This window comes from Amblyomma maculatum, unplaced genomic scaffold (assembly GCF_055883805.1).
Source record: "Amblyomma maculatum isolate TAMU_Amacu unplaced genomic scaffold, ASM5588380v1 scaffold_24, whole genome shotgun sequence".
Taxonomy (NCBI): Eukaryota; Metazoa; Arthropoda; class Arachnida; order Ixodida; family Ixodidae; genus Amblyomma; species Amblyomma maculatum.
The window spans coordinates 1404841-1422989 of NW_028146749.1; the positions used below are offsets into that span (position 1 = coordinate 1404841).

At 46.7% G+C, this 18149-nt stretch overlaps 1 long non-coding RNA gene and 1 pseudogene across 1 annotated transcript in view; one reads left to right on the forward strand and one right to left on the reverse strand.

The window, feature by feature from the left end:
- LOC146170968 (uncharacterized) overlaps positions 1-17773 on the forward strand; it is an 84155-nt gene extending 66382 nt beyond the window's left edge. Inside the window, exon 3 of the long non-coding RNA XR_014702984.1 lies at positions 16269-17773. This is a non-coding gene — a long non-coding RNA (uncharacterized LOC146170968). The remainder of the gene's footprint in view (positions 1-16268) is intronic.
- LOC146170970 (kinesin-like protein KLP2 pseudogene) lies at positions 4066-5803 on the reverse strand (annotated as a pseudogene).
- Positions 17774-18149: the final 376 nt, after the last annotated feature.

The window sequence follows — 18149 nt, forward strand, 5'->3', positions numbered from 1 at the left end:
AATCATTTGAGTTCTCCACGAATCCAGACTGTCTTTCCTTGTTGGTCTGATCGATGACAGGTGATCGCTGAAGCTTCTGATACAGCAGGTCAATGTCGCCCATTGTAGTCTTGGCAGCTCACACAAGCTCCTCAGCATCTGCAGTGATTGCAGCTTCCGGACGCGAACAAGGGCAGTCTGCCTCTCTCAAGCGATGCCTTAGACTGCACCTGCTCAGTTGAATCCAAGCTCATATCTGTGTCCTGCATGGAGCAGGGCAGCAGTTGCTAGGTGCCGTTCAGTCGTGTCTACCACTCTCAAGGGTGAGATGGTAGGAAGTCTTGGTGCGACCACCTAATGCGCCCTGCAGCAGACACGTCAGATTGCTTTCCTTCTAAGGCACGTGCACGTGCTGACTTGTCCACCAAAGCAGTTCTGACACGGCCCAAAGTAAGCAGAGATTGGTCGCCGTTGCCTGCTTCACGTGCTCCTCGGTCAGCAGCGCTAGAGCAGTCTATGTTCTCGCTGCCCACAAGATCAACCAGATTGAGCTGTCCAGTTTTGACCAGCTCATCGCCATCATCAGCCATTTCACGGATTCGGACACTGACTGCAAAGACGGCGTGACTGCGTGACGAGGTTTCGTTGAGCAGTGTGGCCGCAGTCTGGCGCTTAGCTGCACCCATCTCAGGTACCTCTTGACGGTTGCGCACAGTGATCTCTTCAAGGCCTTGTATTATCATGGATCCCTTTCTTGTAGAGTCCTCGTAAATCTTGAGCATCGGCGTGTCCTCGTGTGCACTCAGCAGATCAAAAACCTCCTCGCTGTACAACACGAGGAAGGAGACCTCGATCGTGAACTCGAGGTCTTGTGATTGGAGCTTTTCAAAGAGCTGATGTCGAGTGGGGGGAATGGTCTCGGCCAGCTGGCTATTAGTCCACCACAGATGCACGTTTGATCGTTCATCCTCCACGGCGACGGTGTAGCCGGTGCGCATTTGGCCATATGCGAACACAGTGCAGTTGTAGTCCATCATGACCTGGGCTATGGTGGGCCCCATGACCGCCCGGTACACGTCGATCTGCTTTGCTTCGGGTCCAAACACCTTGTCAAAAGTGGATGACTTGCGGAGAGAACGCTCCGGAATGACGCGGTCATTTACAAGGATCTTTCTCTGGTCCGCGACCACCTCGACCGCACTTGTGTAGCCGCTCATCTCCAGTGTGTTTGGGGGTTGCCACCAGACAAAAACTTGAATGTGCTGATTCCCGAGCTTCTTCGTAGCCATGGCGCTCGTCAGACAAGACGGAAACATAGCAACGCACCGCCGCTGACGCATTCTTCTTCTTCTTCTTCCTCTTGGTCTTCTTCCTTACCCTTACAGGGTTCAGTGTGGAGAGCCAAATGTACTGCGTATACTGGATTACTGTAACAAATCAATTATCTGCTAAATAAAAAAAAACTATAATTCTAGATCGTAGAATTGAATAAAAGAAAAAAAAAAGACTGAGCGAAGTTTGTAAATTAGCACTATAACGTTCGAATCTGACTTTTCAAGCACGTACCCACAACAGCGAATTGGTTGTGGTTTAGGACATACACAAAAAATGATTACTTGATCCGAACTTAGGCTGTATTATATATAAATTATGAATTTGGAATTAGTCCTGGTGAAAAATGTTGTGAAAAAAAAAAAATACGTGACTGCCTGCCGCCTCCTCGCAATACCCAAACTTCAACTTCGTCGTTTTCAGTTTGAACCGGCGTCCGCTGTTTTTACACAAGCCTCTCTTCAACCTTTGCGGTTGACTATTACCTCGAAACTTCGTGCATATTTGGTTGTTAGCGGTCAATGACTCTAAGACGCGGCCGTATCACTTTCTTTGTAACGGCGTGCGCCTGGATTTATCTCGTACGATCGCAGCGACGCGTGAATTCAGCCACCTGCTCTAGATTGTTATAGTTGCATTTCGATCCTTAACAGACAGATTTTCTTGCCAGCTTTAAATCGAGCGCAACCGAGAGTTGCAGGCACCGCCGAGCACAACTGCATGTCGCTTCGCCGTATCCAAACTTTTCGTTTCTGTGCGCCGGCGAGATAGCTCCATGAAGTTTCTTGTACAGTACAGTCATTTCGGTGCCTTCCCGACTCCAGGACTGCCATCAACTCAACGCGAAAATATTCACAGAACCCATGACGTTAGATTCGGCGAAAGAATCCGAGCGAAGAGAGGTCTGCAGAAACAACTGATCGATGTCTTCAACATTAAAGGGATGCTGAAACAGTTACGCCGCACAAATTTGGTTCCTACCTAAAATTCGATCGTTGGCGTTTTCTTTTCTCTCTTGGCGCTCGGACAGCAGCAAACTATAGGTATTTATTACTTGTAAATTTGGGGGTGATAAGAGAATAAATTTGGCGATGATGATGATGTGAAAATTATGGACTCTGCGATCGCCAACTACGGATGTGGACGGTGGTGTCAGCTCTAGATTTTCGTCCTTCCGGCCAATGTACAAGATCATAAAAGCTCCGTTTTCGGCGATTGTGGGCTGTTTGTCAATGGAAAGTTGTAACTAGTCGTCATACACGCCAGGTTCAATTTTTCCTCGGCGTTCATTTCATATACAATAGCCGCGCTGATATACTATGCCTTACCGGTTCTGCCCGCACCACACACGGATCGTTTTCCAGACAACTGCGGGACGGATTTACGAGATCATTCGCTGAAAAACGTGTGTTTGTGGATTGTATTAGGCCAAGTTTCGGCCCGTTGCGTAGTCAGTGGAAGCAGTCCCGAATGACCCCGAACAGGCGCGAAGAAGAAGAAAACGACGAAGGAGAAGAAGAAGGCGGAGAAGGAGAAGAAGAAGAAGAAGAAGAAAAGAAGTAAGAAGAACGCTCGGTCACCCGCAGCTAATGCTTTCGCTCCATATTTGGTTCAGCGGCGTTGAACCCTTCTCATTTTTTTTCAGAATTGGGAGGAGGTGTTAAGGAAGGCGTCAGCCAATCTCCTTTGCCCGTCAATGATTGAAAACGTCGGATAAAAGTTATGAGCTTCCAGGATTTCATCACTAATGGTTCTTTTATCATCGTAAGGTAAACATATGGGAGATTCATTAGGAAGATATTAAGCCCAAGGTAATTGAATTGAGTAAATTCTTTTTATAATTGTTTGAATATCCGAGGGCGACAAAACCTTGCAAAAATACGTATAGGTGCATTCAGGAAATTCAAAACTGCTCCATAATCTGTAAACGCAGTATTACGGTCACTAATATTTTGGCTGTTTTGGAGTTAGGGGCAGCTTTTGAACGAGCTTATCGTTTCACGGGCCTCCTGCATCTGCGACAGCTGACACTTCGTCGTTGCGTTGATAAGTATGCTGAAAAAGACGATTACTTCAAGCGTGCTGGCAATGCAGACAGTTACAGGAGCAGAAACGAATATTATCCACATTTCATGCAATGCTGGGAATCACAGGGTTAAATTCACCTATACAATAAATAATCACCTTGCTAGACGAATTAGGTAACGTGGGCAAGGACACTAAAAAGACAAAACCTTGGAGTCGTATGTAACGGCCACAAATGAGATAGTGGCCTATCTTCTCTGCCCTACAACTCTTGCCGCCTGAGTCGCACGCAGCACGCAGCTGTTTAAAGTTGTCAAGGAAAGAAAAAGACCAAAACGAAACTGGGCAAAATTTGAAACCAGGGAACATTCGAGCACACGACAGCGTCCGAAACATGCTGGGGTATTCTCCACAATCTAGGCTGCGGCCGGAGCCTCGACTGTGGACTACCGCAATGGGTGGACATGTTGGCTGCAGTACCTTCATCAGCAAGTTCCTTGGCTTTAGAAGTGTATGCCACAACAGCAGTTCCTGTAATCGGCTGCAGAGGGTGGCAAATGATCCTCCAACGCCTCTAAGGAATGACGCCGAGTGGCGACTTTTTCAATGCAGTTTATTTATTTGAAGTACCTTCAGGGCCCGGGTCGGCCGTCCCACAGCAGAGTGTGTACATTATATATTCAATACATTACAAAGAATAGGCAGGACAGGCACAGATACGTGGATTTGATCAAAACGATTATACAGTGCAATAATTACTGAAATGTGAGTTAGTCTCAACCTGGCTGAAGCGGTCCTTTGAGCTCTCCACGAATCCAGACTGTCTTTCCTTGTTGGTCTGACCGATGACAGATGTTCGGTGAAGCTTATGATACAGCAGGTCAACGTCGATCGTCTCACACAAGCTCCTCAGCAGCTGCAGTGAGTGCAGCTTCTGGACGCAAACAAGGGCAGCCTGCTGTCTCTCTCAATCGACGTCTTAGACAGCACCTGCTCAGTTGCATCCAAGCTCATCTTCATTTCCCGGATTGTGGCAGGTGCTGTATAGTCGTTTCTGAAACTGTCTGCTTTTATTTTTAATAACACAGCTGATTAACTGCTGATAGCTTTTCTGTCGGAGACTCAGTCTGAGCTTCCTTCTCCAGAATCTTCTGTGACTGGCCGTTCGATCTGCATTCTATGTTCCTGTATAGTTCTCCTGGTCCACAAGGATCCCATTCTTGTCACTGGTTGCTGCGACGTCCCTCCGCATCCTCTTATATACTCTCTGCACTCGTTAGTAAGCTCTTTATTGGTATTTTTTTTGGTTTACCTCTGGCTGCTTGGTTATGTTCTTGGCCCGGTGGGCGTAGTCCAAGGTGCTCGAGGTCTCCTCAAGGTTCGACATGTCTGGTGAGATTGTCGCAGCGATGGAATTCATGGAGCGGCTGCCCAAGGAGCTCTGCAGCAGCCGCGTCACTTTGCTTTCTCTGTAAGGCACACATGCTGCATTGTCCACCAAAGCAGTTATGACACGGCCCAAAGTAAGAAGAGATTGGTCGCCGTTGCCTGCTTCACGGGCTCCTCGGCCAATAGCGCCAAAGCAGCCTATGTTCTCGATGTCCACAAGGTCAACCAGGTCGAGCTGTCCAGTTTTGGCCAGCTCATCGCCATCATCAGTCAATTCACGGATGCGGACAGTGGCTGCAAAGACGGCGTGACTGCGTGACGAGGTTGCGTTGAGCAGAGTGGCCGCAGGTTGGCGCTTAGCTGCAGCTTTCTCAAGAATGAAGACCTCTTGACGGTTGCGCATGATTTCTTCGAGGGCCTGGATTATCACGAATTCCTTTCTAGCAGAGTCCTCGTAGACCTTGTGTATCGATGTGCCCTCGTGTGCACTCAGCAGATCAAACACCTCCTCGTTGTACAACTCGAGGAAGGACACCTCGATAGTGGACTCGATGTCTTGTGCTTGGAGTTCTTCAAAGACCTGATGCATAGTGCGGGGAATAATCCCAGCTAGCTGGTCATTAACCCAGCCCAGATGCGCATTTGATCGATGACTCTTTGTGAAGGTGTAGCCAGTGCACATTTGGCCATACGCGAACACAGTGCAGTTGTAGCCCATCATGACCTGGGCTATGGTGGGCCCCATGACCGCCCGGTACACGTCGATCTGCTTTGCTTCGGGTCCAAACACCTTGTCAAAAGTGGATGACTTGCAGAGAGAACGCTCCGGAATGACGCGGTCATTTACAAGGATCTCTTTCTTGTCCGCGACAACCTCGATTGCCCTTGTGTAGCCGCTCTTCTTCAGTGTGTTCAGGGGCCGCCACCGTACAAAAGCTTGAATGTGCTGGTTCCGGAGCTTCTTCGTAGCCCTGACGCTCATCAGACGAGGCGGAAACGCAGGAACACCAACATGCACCGCCGCTGACGCATTCCTCTTCTTCTTCTTTGTCTTCTTCTTCCTTGGCAAATTGCACATATACCCACGAGGGGGATTAGCTAGGGTTGTGTGTGGAGAGCCGAATGCACTACATATACTGGATTACTGTAACAAATCAATTATCAGCTAAAGAAAAAATAGATTCAAGATCGTAGAATTGAATAAAATGAAAAGAAAAAAGACAGCGAAGTTTGTAAATTAGCACTAACGTTGGAATCTGACCTCTTCTCTCCTCAAGCACATACCCACAGGAACGGATTGGTCGGGGTTTTGTGCAGGCACAAGAAATGTTTACTTGATCCGAAGTTAGGCTGTATTATATAAAAGTATGAATTAGGAATAAGTTCTTGCAAAAAACGTTTCGAAAAAAGAAAAAAAAAAAACTGACTGTCTGCCTGACTCGCACCACGCAGCTCTTTAATGTTGTCGAGTAAAGAAAGACAAAAAGAACCCGGGGATCATCCGAGCACGCGATAGTGCGATTGTTGAGCAGTAGCCGACGAAGCCCGAGAGCTGCTAACCAACACAGTCTTTATTAGAGCCCGGCGTAAGCCTAACTGCGCAGCACGAGCCGTGCCGAAGCTCCTGGTTGGTTTGTGGGGTTTAACGTCCCAAGCAATTCCGGCTATGAGAGACGCCGTAGTGGAGGGCTCCGGAAATTTAGACCATCTGGGGTTCTTTAACGTGAACTGACATCGCACAGCACACGGGCGCCTTGCTTTTCGCCTCCATTGAAAAGCGGCCGCCGAGGCCAGGATTCGATCCCGCGTCCTTGGGAACAGTAGTCGAGCGCTGTAACCACTGCGCCACCCCGGCGGGGTGCCGAAGGTCCTGCTAGCTTCCGCGAGCGCACAGCAGCGCCTCCCAGGCTATCCAAGACTAGCCACTGCAAGTGGCTACTGCCTATTACATCTCCCCTGACAGAGAAGCACTCTCTTGGGCGGAGAGCCTATACCCCAGACCACCACCTACAGGTACCTCGGCATTAACATCAGTGCCCGAGGAGACGTATATGCAGCACACGAAGAACACGTGCGACGTTCGTCCCAGCGAGTGTGCTGTATTTTGCGCAAACGGTGCCTGTGGGGATGCAGCCGATACGTAATAGTTCGCGAATTGTGGAAGGCTGTGCACGTTCCGGCCCTGACATTCGCGAATGCTGTGGTGTGCATATCGGCCTCTACGCTTGCTTGGCTGGAGCGCGGACAACACGAAGTTGGCCGAGTAGCCCTGGGGTGTCACGGGCGAGTTGCCATTGAGGCAATCCAGGGTGACCTCGGCTGGTCGTCGTTCGAAGCTAGAGAGGCAAGCAGCAAAATTGCATTCGAGGAATGGCTCCGCATATTACACGACTCACGATGGGCACGACGAGTGTCTCGGTACCTCTACTTTAAGGGGACCAGAACGCGATGGTGCTCCCGGGTACAGCGGTTGCGCTGCAAGTACAGTCTCTGAAAATTCCACCCAAGAGAACGAGCTAACTGAACGCAAGAGCGGACGCGCGGTGCGGACCCGGGTGCAAGCAGCAGAGACCGGCCGCTGGCAATCCGCTATGGAGACCAAATCAACGCTCCAAATGTACCGCACGCACAAGCACCAGAACTCCTGTACGACAACAGCGGGGGTAGTGCCCTTCTTTTCGAGGCGCGCGCCGGAGCACACTCGTGTACCGCCGGCGCTTCGATGATTCCGCCGAGGCACTGTGTGTGTGTGTGTGTGTGTGTGTGTGTGTGTGTGTGTGTGTGTGTGTGTGTGTGTGTGTGTGCGTGTTGTGAATGTTTTGTTGTTTTTCTTTATTATTATTATTTTTTACTTTTTTATTTTTTTACAATTTTTTTGGTCCGATCCGGGGGACCCCGTTGATCTCCCGATACGAAGGGAATGACCTCAGACTCATCATCAGCTTTTCGACTCTCTTCTGCGAAAATTGTGCACGCCTCCGAGAGCAGTTTTTTCTCGATTTCGGGCCTCAAATCTTTGCATTAACTCTATGCCTGAACTTGCAGAGAGCCGGCTCCGTGAACTGCGCATGCGCGCCCAGAACCAAAGTGGAATGGGCGATGCGGTGATTCTCTCGACGGATGTGACGTCAAATAACTTTTAGTATTTGCTTTTTACTGGAAATAAGCCTCAAACCCAGATGCCAATTACCCCGTTTCACAGCGCCCGAGCCACCCGAACAAAAGCTGGCGCGCTTTTCGGGCAACGGGTGCTCGCGCCTTGAGAGCCCTAGGTCGCTTTTCATGCTTCGGCTTGTTGTAGTTTGCGGGGCATCATCCCGATAGATGCAAATTCGATGAAAATCTGATTCAGTTCGTGGATTGTTGCCTTAAATTCAACAGCGCAGCCTTCGGTACTGTCCCTGGCCTGTCTGCAGCCTCCGACTACGGTGTGAGTCGTACGCGAATGATGGTGAATTGCTACGAAGAGTGCACTCGTTCTAACATAGATAACGGTCTTCCCTTAGGGTTGTGTACGGCAAGCATCGCTGTCACGCACATAGCTGCAGGCGATGCTACGTACTGCACCAGCTCCACCAGCTGGCATCGAGATACGCACATTCACGAGCAGCTTTCGCTTCGCACTAAACTATTACCTCGATCTGCCCGTAATGTAAGCGGGCTATTCCTAGCATTTACGCTGTCTTAGGTCCTGCATCGACCTCCGAAGATCTAGCGCCGGTACAACACACACACCTCGCCGTGCAGAACATTCGGCAGTCCAAAGTATGTATGTGAAATGGCATTATGCTCTTTCCTCACATGCAGACCGAGGAAACAGGATGTTTCTAGCCAAATTCTTCGTTTAAATTCTACCACAGAGCCGTGGCAGAAGACATGCCGAATCTACTAGAGGCCTGCGCTGCTACTGCGGCGAGCTGCACATCGACTCGTCGAGGCTAAGACCTACTGCACCGCACTGCAAGAGTGCACAACCGGAAAGCCGGAAGCGTGAATGATCCGAATTCCCTGTGAACAGCAATGTTCTTTGGTATTTAGGGGAAGACTAGACTAAAGTGCTTAGCCTGCATCTTTTTCTTGTCGTTGAATTTTGCGTACATGTAGTTTAAACCCCCGCATGCTCGAGGTTAGCATGACCCGACTGAACGGCCGCGCAGCTTTGAAACGATCGGGATCGATATGCATGCATCGGCGGACTTGGGTACGCGTTAGAAAATGTGCGCTGCACATTTCGTTGCAGAAGCTGACTCTTGGAATTTTGCAGAGTGCGCCACGCAAGTGATCGTTGCTACAACCACGCATCCATGTTCCAACGGCTGGCTTACCCCGAGGCGCATAAATGTTCAACCGTGGACGTATCAATGATCGAAGAGAGGACAGATTTTCACAATATTGGGCGCGAAATCGATAGCTACCAGTGCTCTGTGTTAGAGAAATTCTGCCTTGATCATGCGCAATTCAGTGTTTCAGGTGTGGTCAGTAGCTGTAAGTTTGAACAGTTCGCCTGTCAAGTCAGCGGCGCCAACGATAGACCGGCGGAGCGATTTTCCACGCTACACCGCTGTCTTGCTAGAAAGCCTACCTAGGCGGCGTTTGACATTCAGCTGCTTTTGTGGGCCCCGTAATTGAAAGCAACGCCTTCAGAAACGCGTTAAATGTTCAAAACTGTATTCTATTCAACAGTTTCACTCCAGGCAGTCAAAGCAGGCGGACGTTGATAAAACAGTTGAGCACTCCAGTCTTTAGATATCTGTAGAACCGCCTTCAGTTTGTAAAATTATTGGAATAGGTCACTTTCCGATCGCTGGGACATAGACCCTCATGACAGCGCTTTCACGTGAATAAGGACCACACCAGACCGAAAGCTTGTCTCATATAACATAGCTAACCAAGGTATACCTTACAGCATTGTGTTGATTTTTATGGTGCATAAGCGACTAATGCTGCCATGCACCAAGAACAAGGTTTAATGTATTTATTTGTGTGTAATGACTAAACTGTTCTTTAGGATGTAGCTTGTTTAGGAACATTTTAAGAAACCAAAAATGCAGGAAATTTGCACGTCTCTCCTAGGATTACAGTTCAGAAGAGCGTGTTGTCGGGCTAGTTGGTTCTGCATAGTATATAAGAGAAATGCGCAACAACTTAAACAGGACACTTATTCTCTTATTTCCTAGGATCATGCTGGGATGTAAAGGGATCTGTTGCAAAATTGTACAAAATGTTTCCTCTTACTTTCTCGACTCTGGCGCACGTGTAAAATATGGTTTATTGTTAGTTCATCTCCACACTCCTTGCATATTGGTTTGTCCTCTTTCATAAGTATTCAGCTGTGTGTGAGGTGTGGGTATGTGTTTTGTGAAGATGACCTAAAATGGCCTCCATGTTGTGTTTTTGATTACTGCATGATTTCCATTCCTTAATGACAGGTTTGACAAGTATAGTTTGTAGTTTATTTCAATGTTTCAAAAATCCTGCCATTTCACTCTCACTTTTCTTTGTACAAGCTTCTTGTTATCTTCATGCTGCATATTCACCCTCTGTAATTTAGCATTGCGTCAAGGTAACCTGGTTATTTCTTTTCACCACCTTTCAAGACAACTGTCCCGATTTCATAAACTGTAGGGTTTCTGACGACAGGAACTCCTTGGAAGTCATAGAAATAAATGAGATCCACAATCATGAGCTATCTAGGGTATGCATATGTCCATCGCTCAGTGGAATGGTGTCAGTACGCTGTTAGAACAGGTCTTGTGGTAACAACAACCATTGTCTGAGGTGGTCCTTTAATGGGCATTGAAATGCTATGTAACTACAGGTACTGATAAAACTCTTGATCATGTTATGTGATGATGCTATCCTTGCATGCATATGGGTATACATTTCACAATCTGCAGTGCACCACTTGACCATTTGCCACCAGTTTGTGTGAAAATGAATTTTTCATGCATGTTAACCAGTATTTAACAGATGACCCCTGTGCACAAGCCAAAAGTGCCACGAGCCAAATCTCACGAGGCCACATGACATGGCAGGAGCTGTTAAGTCAAGCTTACAAAGTTGTATTTGAAATATGTTCTGGGACGTTTCAGCTCCAATTAAGAAAGGTTGACGCTTACAGAGGTCTATGCCAGGTTGTCTATCACCTAACAGGGCAGCCTACGACCGTATGCTAATGAGTATATCTGAGATAACAGAGACATGAATTAAGGAATTAGTAATTATGTTTGTAGCAAAGGGCATGTAAAAAAACAGGAATCCACAGTGGGATCTGCAGACAAGAACCATTAACGCTGGCACACCATACCCTTACAGGTGGAGATTAGGAGTCTCCCTAATTTTTTTTTCTGCTCAAAGCTTGTCTTTCCTTCATTCTTCCAGATGAGGAAGATGTGAAAATGATAGCATCGAAAATTCCAGAGACTATCGTTAACAAGGATGCTGATCCCAACAGCGTAAAAAGGAATTTCAGAAAAGATGGGTGACTAGTAATGCTGGCAACAGTTGAAGCTAAGTGGAAAGGCATGAAATTGAAATGCAACACATGCAGACATATGTTGCGAGACGACCAGTCTGTGGTGTGCGACATCTGTCTCCGTTAGTTTCATCAAGTGATTGGCCAAAGCAGATGGGGCTTGTGGTTTTGTGATAAGTGCAGTGTAGTAGCATAGATGCAACCTTGCCCATTAATAATTGCAGTGGAGTAAGTGCATTGTTTTGTTTTTGTAAGATGTTCATGGTTTTCATGCAAACATTATGAGAATTTTTTTCCTAGAGAATGTTTGCTGAAATGTGAATATAATGTGCAATAAAACTAGTGTTTTATTGCTATTTACTTTTCCTTGTATACATTAGTTCTGTGAAGAAAACCACAGGCTAGAAGGAAATGTAATGCCATGCATTTTGATACTTGGCCACGTTGTGCTGGCTCAGTAGTTAGTGCTTGGCTGCTGAACCCAAAGATGCAGATTTGGTTCCAGCCAGAGCAGGAGCATTTCAATAGAGGCGAAACAATAGGCCGTCATGCACCGTGCGGTGTTAGTGCATGTAAAAGAACCCCAGGTGGTCGAAATTATACCGGAGCCCTCAACTATCGTGTTCCTCATAGCCGTAGTTATTTTGGGATGCTAAACCAGATATATATGACATCATACTCTGAGTAAGATGCTATTCATGGTCAGTTAATCATACACTAAACGATCAATTTTTTTCTGCATGGTACAGCAGCTGTTGTACAATTCTACTTTAGCCTTCATGAAGAATATCACACTGGCTCCACATGGCCTTCTGTTGACCCTTGATATGCGTCACAATCACACACCCGAGTATGTATTTATCTAAGGGCACCTATGCATGCAAGGAGGGGACCATTACTTTCCATTTGTCCGAACTGATATGCACGATCCACATCACTTTTGTAATTCAACTGCCTGCTATTTGAACTGTCCAGCATTGATGCAAGTTTCAAAGAACTGCAATTAGCAAATTAATCCAAGCAGGAAACCATGCCAAGAACTGCTTTGGTTTCATCTTTAACAACTGTTTGAGAACTAAAATTAGCCAAATGTTGCAAAACATAGATGAGAGGTTACAAAATCTAAAAAACAATGCAGCCTACCTGTGGCATGTAGGGTTTCACATTCTAAAGTGACATATGTAGCTATGAAAAATACCGTAGTGGAGAGCTCCAGACTAATTTGACTGCCTGGGCTTTGTACTTTGCATTGACATCTTGCAGGAAACAGAAGCATTTGCATTTCGCCTGCACCAAAGTGCGACTGCCATCACTGGCATTAAACATCACGACCTTGGGGCAAGTAGCCGAACGTGCCACTAAGATGTCGCAGCGTCTACGTACATGCTATACACGTCAACCTTTCTAGCATTAAAGCTGTCACATGCATGGCAGATATTCATGTTCAGCTTTGGACTGACAAGTTCAAAAGTGTACTATTTGTGTTTTTCTAGCATGAAAAACAAAGGAAACTAAGAAAAAACGAAAAAAAAAATGAACATATGTTGAAAAAGCACTAGTCATTAACACATAAAGCATATTCATTCTTTTATTAATGATAAAGTGGCCTTCAATAATAGTACAAAGCCTGAACATTTAGGAAGGTGCTGTGCCAGGTAGCTATTTTACAGAAACCTGAACCATTTCACCTGTAGTAATGCGGATCCCGGCAGTGTGGGCTTTGCACTTATTTTTCGGTCCACTAGCTCCAACATGCGAAAACTGCATCATGTGCATTCCCATTTTCCGAGTTTTGAGCTCTGTAGTGCAGGCTAACAAATTGTCGATACCTTATTTTCGTCTGATTGTTGCACAGCGCGTGTAAATAAATTACCACTGCACCTAATAAACACTGACATGCACGTGCAACATCGCCGATCATAAACGGTCACACTGATGTCCGTCCGGACATCGGCGCACTCATCACAGCACTCTTAGTAGTCTCACACAGCACTCTAGTAGGACGTAATCCGTACATCACAGCATCTCACGGTAAGCACAAACCACACCTCCAACAAACACGAATGACGCGATGCTTGGGCCAGAGACACGCCGGCGGCACCCAGCTTTTTTAGCGACTACGTAGAACTTGCAGCACCAAACCTCAATGCGAGCAGAAAGCGATGCGTTACGTGACGCATCTCATCACAGATAGAAGTGAGGAAACTTTGAAGAATCAAAACTACATAACTACATAACGACCGTCGCAGACGTTAATCCACATGATAACGAGGACCAAATGAGCGGACGTGCGGGCCGCAGGCTGGCTGTCAACACCGCGATTACATGCGCTTGCGCTGGTCGTGCTTGCGACCCTGCCGCGGTCCAACTCACGTAAACCTATCATCATGCCATCAAGTAGTATATCACCCATTCTAGGCACTATTCCTGCCACTGTACTATTCTTTGTAATTTCACATTTCACGCATGCAGTAGTACATACTTCCTGCACCTCGCACATAACGTACACCTCATACCAACTTCGATTTGGCTACATATGGCTACCATGTTGTTGCTACAACCACATCTGGGGATCTCGGATCCGTCCGGCTTTCCCGACGGATCCCAAGGCCCATATCGGAGAAAAATGCGTTGGGTCTGTCGGAAGAACCCTACCGGTCGGGTCCGTCCGCCGTCCCTCTGAAAAATATTTCCCGGATCCGTCCGTCGTATCCCGAAGAAAAACGCACCGGGTCCATCGGACGTACCTTTAAGACCATTGATCGGGTCCGTCGGACGTACCTTTAGCCACAGCCTTCGTACATGCCCGCGAGCTCTAGGTAAAGCATTTGTCGTCGTTCTGCTACCGTCTTGCAGCTTTTTTTAACGAGTTTTTACACGGCAGTGCAGCTATGCGGTAGTCTCAATTACTGACGCGGCGTAATCACGCGACAGTCTCCGGGCGAAGGCATGTGGAGACTGCATAATGGCGTCGATCCCATTTCTTCGCGCTGAAAGATCGGCGCTGTGCACCGATCGGTCGCCGTTGCTGTTGTCTTCGGGGTGCACTGGGGTATTGGGACGTACGCGGCGACTTACAGATGATGTGAAACTATTTGTGAGTCGACAGTCACGGAAGTTTGTAATTTGTTTTTTTTTTTTTTTTTTTAAGATTCTTCGTTTGTGGCCTAGTTTGTTTGGGCAGTAGCAGGCATTTTGGTGTGCGCCAGCGTGGACGCGCTAGTTTATGATCAGGAGGTTTTATTGCCTTCCTCGCAGCGTCAGCAGATAGAGTGGCTGGGCCCATAGAAACGATCGTGCTTCTGTCAAAAAACTCGTAAGGTATTCATCCATGCGGCCCATACGTGGTGCTGCAGGGCAAGAGGTCAGCTTCTTTAAGGTTGAGGACGCGCGACTGGTAGTCGCGCGACCAGAGGAGAGGAGCTCGTCACTACCGATGTTCACACTTGCGACAGTCGCCTTCTCGTTCTGTTCTCGTTCCGAACGAGTTGGGAGTAGGAGAGCTGCTGGGCGATGACAGTGAACGTCGGTAGCTGCCGCCTGCCAGACACTTCAGCTTTTTCAGGCGAGCCGGTACGCATACCGCGCTCTCGTGTTTCCAGGAGAACGCCGACGACAAATAGACGATGTCAATCACCGTGGCGTCAATATAAAATGTTGCACCTGCGTGAAAAACCCATTTCTCAAAAGTTCATGGTATTTGCCGGATAGTCCGAATATCTTTCCAATCTCCTCCCAGGCCATATCCTATCTCCATGCCTTTGAATTCCGGATGCCGTTTGTTGAAAAGGTAGGGGTATTCTTTAATTGCATTGAGAAGGTGCTCGATCGAGTACTCCGGGGCCTCGCTGATTGGTGAAATGGTTCGCGACTAGTAGTCGCGCGACTGAAAAATCGAGCAGTGCCCGATCGGCCCGCGGCAGTCGCTTTTCGACCGATGCGACCATTTGCGACTGTCGCAAGTGTGAACGGGCCTTTACAGTGTCGACGAAGTGTTAAAGTAGGTGAGTTGCTGGCTAGCTGAGAGATAGTATAAATGTAAACTGGCCGAGTGCAAAATGAGCCCCGGAGTGAAACGAGCCTACTGCTCAGCATGAAATTGCTACAAGATACGGGCGTATACCCGCACGAATTTATTGTGCTTATATGCTCACACATTCCACTGTCGAGTACTCACATCGGTGCATGCAGCAATGAGGGTGACTTCGGCTATTATAGGTTCTTGCCCATGAGAGTATCTGCTCTTTTACTACTAAAATAACTGCATTGGTAGAACTCGCTGAGCTTGTTTATATAGATTTAACACTTCAGATGCATTTTGCTACCGCAAAGTTCCCTAATATATATCTTTTGCCTGCTCAACAGCGTCATCACTTTGAGAAAACTGGGAATGATAGCAGAAACAATGCCTCCATAAATAGTGTGCAGTGCTTGGCTTCAAGCTGCTGTCAAGGCCATTGACAGCTTATTTGAAAACAAAGCAATAATTAACCTGAGGTGGTACGTTTTGTTGAGGAGAGTGAGGCACCGTTGCATGTACAGCCTTTGTCAAAAGTGTAGAGGGGTCCGCTTCTGAGCCTAATAGTGGCACTGATGTAGAATTAGTTGAGGCTTTTCCCACTGAAGGAGGTAGGACAAGAAATCTTTTTGCCATCAACAAAGTTGGAATACCGGAAATTCATTACAAGCCGCAGGAACTGGCCCAGAAGCAGACCCCCTGGGCTCTACACTTTTGACAAAGACTGTACCTCGTAATCCTGTCAAAGAGCTTGGCAGTTGCTGCTATAAGCACTCTTCATTACAATTCCATGCAAGCCGCAGCATATTGCGCACTTACTGCACACGTGATTTAACTTAGTCTCTTTGTTGCTATTTCAGTGTTTTGTAAGTGTGCTAAATATTTGTATTTGTGCTAACATTGACAGCCAGCCTTGTTACTACCTTTTTCCTTCTGCAGCAGGCACTCTCGCTTGCTTTACTGAAACCAAATTCTACTGCGAGTGAGTTTGCTGAATTTATGCAAACTAAATGTAATTGCAACATTACTCTCGTTTATTTACATTTACAGAGGCAAGGAATACTCGGGGCCGACGTACGAGTTTCCTCCACCAGTTGGATTCCGCCGCTACCTCAGTAGTGCAGTGAGCTGTAACTGGTGTGACCAAATGGATACTCTCACTCCTTTAACTGGTTTAGAGCGTGCTCCTAGTTAAGTTTAAAATACCTTGCTTGCAATGTATTTAATCTTGTTGTGGAATATTGTCACCCTTGCATTTGCTGATATGTTATTATTTGGAAAGCATTCAGAGTGATTTTGGACACATGATTTGCAGTGGCGGGAGGTGGAGAAGCACAAATGTGTGACTGCAATTTTTTGCCTCTCTAGTTTTCAGCCTTTAGAATTAAAGCAACAGATTTATATGTGAACAGGCCTGGCATGGATTAAAGAGTTTGTCATATACAACAATTGACCCTTGCTGGGATAACACAGCTGTGGTTATCTGAGCAAAAGTTCTCTGTATGTGATGGTGTCCGAAACATGGCATTGTCTTAAGTAACTTGGCATGGAATCGGCCACTTCTTGCACTCTCTTGACAGCATCTATTGTAATGTGTGCTAGGCGACATGCCTTCGGATCTGTTGTATGTCTGCAGCAGTTGCCTTGATGTATCAAGATGAGGTGGTTGTTGCGAGTTGGAAATTCCTATTCTCCCGACTACACCAATAAAATGCAGTGTAGCCAAATACTAGGAACCAATGTGTTATGTGGTTCATTGTGAAGGCTTGCCATTCTCGTAACTTTGCCAAATTGCTAGAAACATTATTTTTAAGCCCGGTCTTCTAGGTTCCTATCTACGTGAAAACTACACGCCTGTGTGCCAGTGTCAGCAGATCGTTGCTAACGATTGTGGACACCCTCCTAAACAGAGATAAAACCGAGAACATGCAGCAATCATGTGTACATACTCAAAAGCAAGTGGGTACGGAAACTGTGTGCACCTTTGGCCACTATTTGGCATTACAGGTGGTTGTAGTACCTGAATCGCTAAAAGCTGAAATCAGAGCTTCTTCTGACTGACTCTTCTGGCTTCTTTGCTGCTAGTGCGATAAAAAAAATCTGTAGCTGAAGTTGCTGAATCACACAATTTCAGTGTTTTTTGTTGTGCGGCCTGACATGAACATTTCTCCATCTAAGCTGCCACCATTCTTCAGATAAAGATTGCTTGTGTGTCACTACTTGGTGCGATATATGTCAGGGATACACATAAGCTCTGCGTTTAAGCGTATGACGCAACATTGTTAACAGCTATAGTCGGCAGCTGCACTTGGGAGTCTTCTGCATATTGATTTTCAAGCCTACCTTTCTACTTTTCCTGTCTAGGTCATCAATCATTATTTGCAGTTCATCCCCGAGTTGCTTAGCAAGGCAATGTCATCAGCAAATCGCAGATTACTGAGGTATTCTCCATCTACCCTTATCCCTAACTGCTCCCATTCAAAGTCTCTGAATACTTCCTCTAAGCAAGCTGTGAATAGTACTGGGGAGATCGTGTCTTCTTGCCTAACACCTTTCTTTACGGGAATTTTGTTACTTTCTTTATGCAGAACTATGGTTGCTGTGCAGCCACTATATATATTTTCCAGCACTTTCACGTACGGCTCGTCTACCCCCTGATTTCGCAATGCCTGCATCACCGCCGAAATTTCAACTGAGTCAAATGCTTTTTCGTAATCCATGAATGCTATGTATAAGGGCTGGTTATATTCCGAGCATTTTTCTATCATCTGATTGATGGTATGGATATGATCAATAGTAGAGTACCGTTTCCGAAACCCTGCTTGATCCTTTGCTTGATTGCAATCTAAGGTTGCCCTGATTCTATTAGCGATTACCTTAGTAAACACCTTATACGTAACAGACAAAAAGCTGATTGGTCTGTAATTTTTA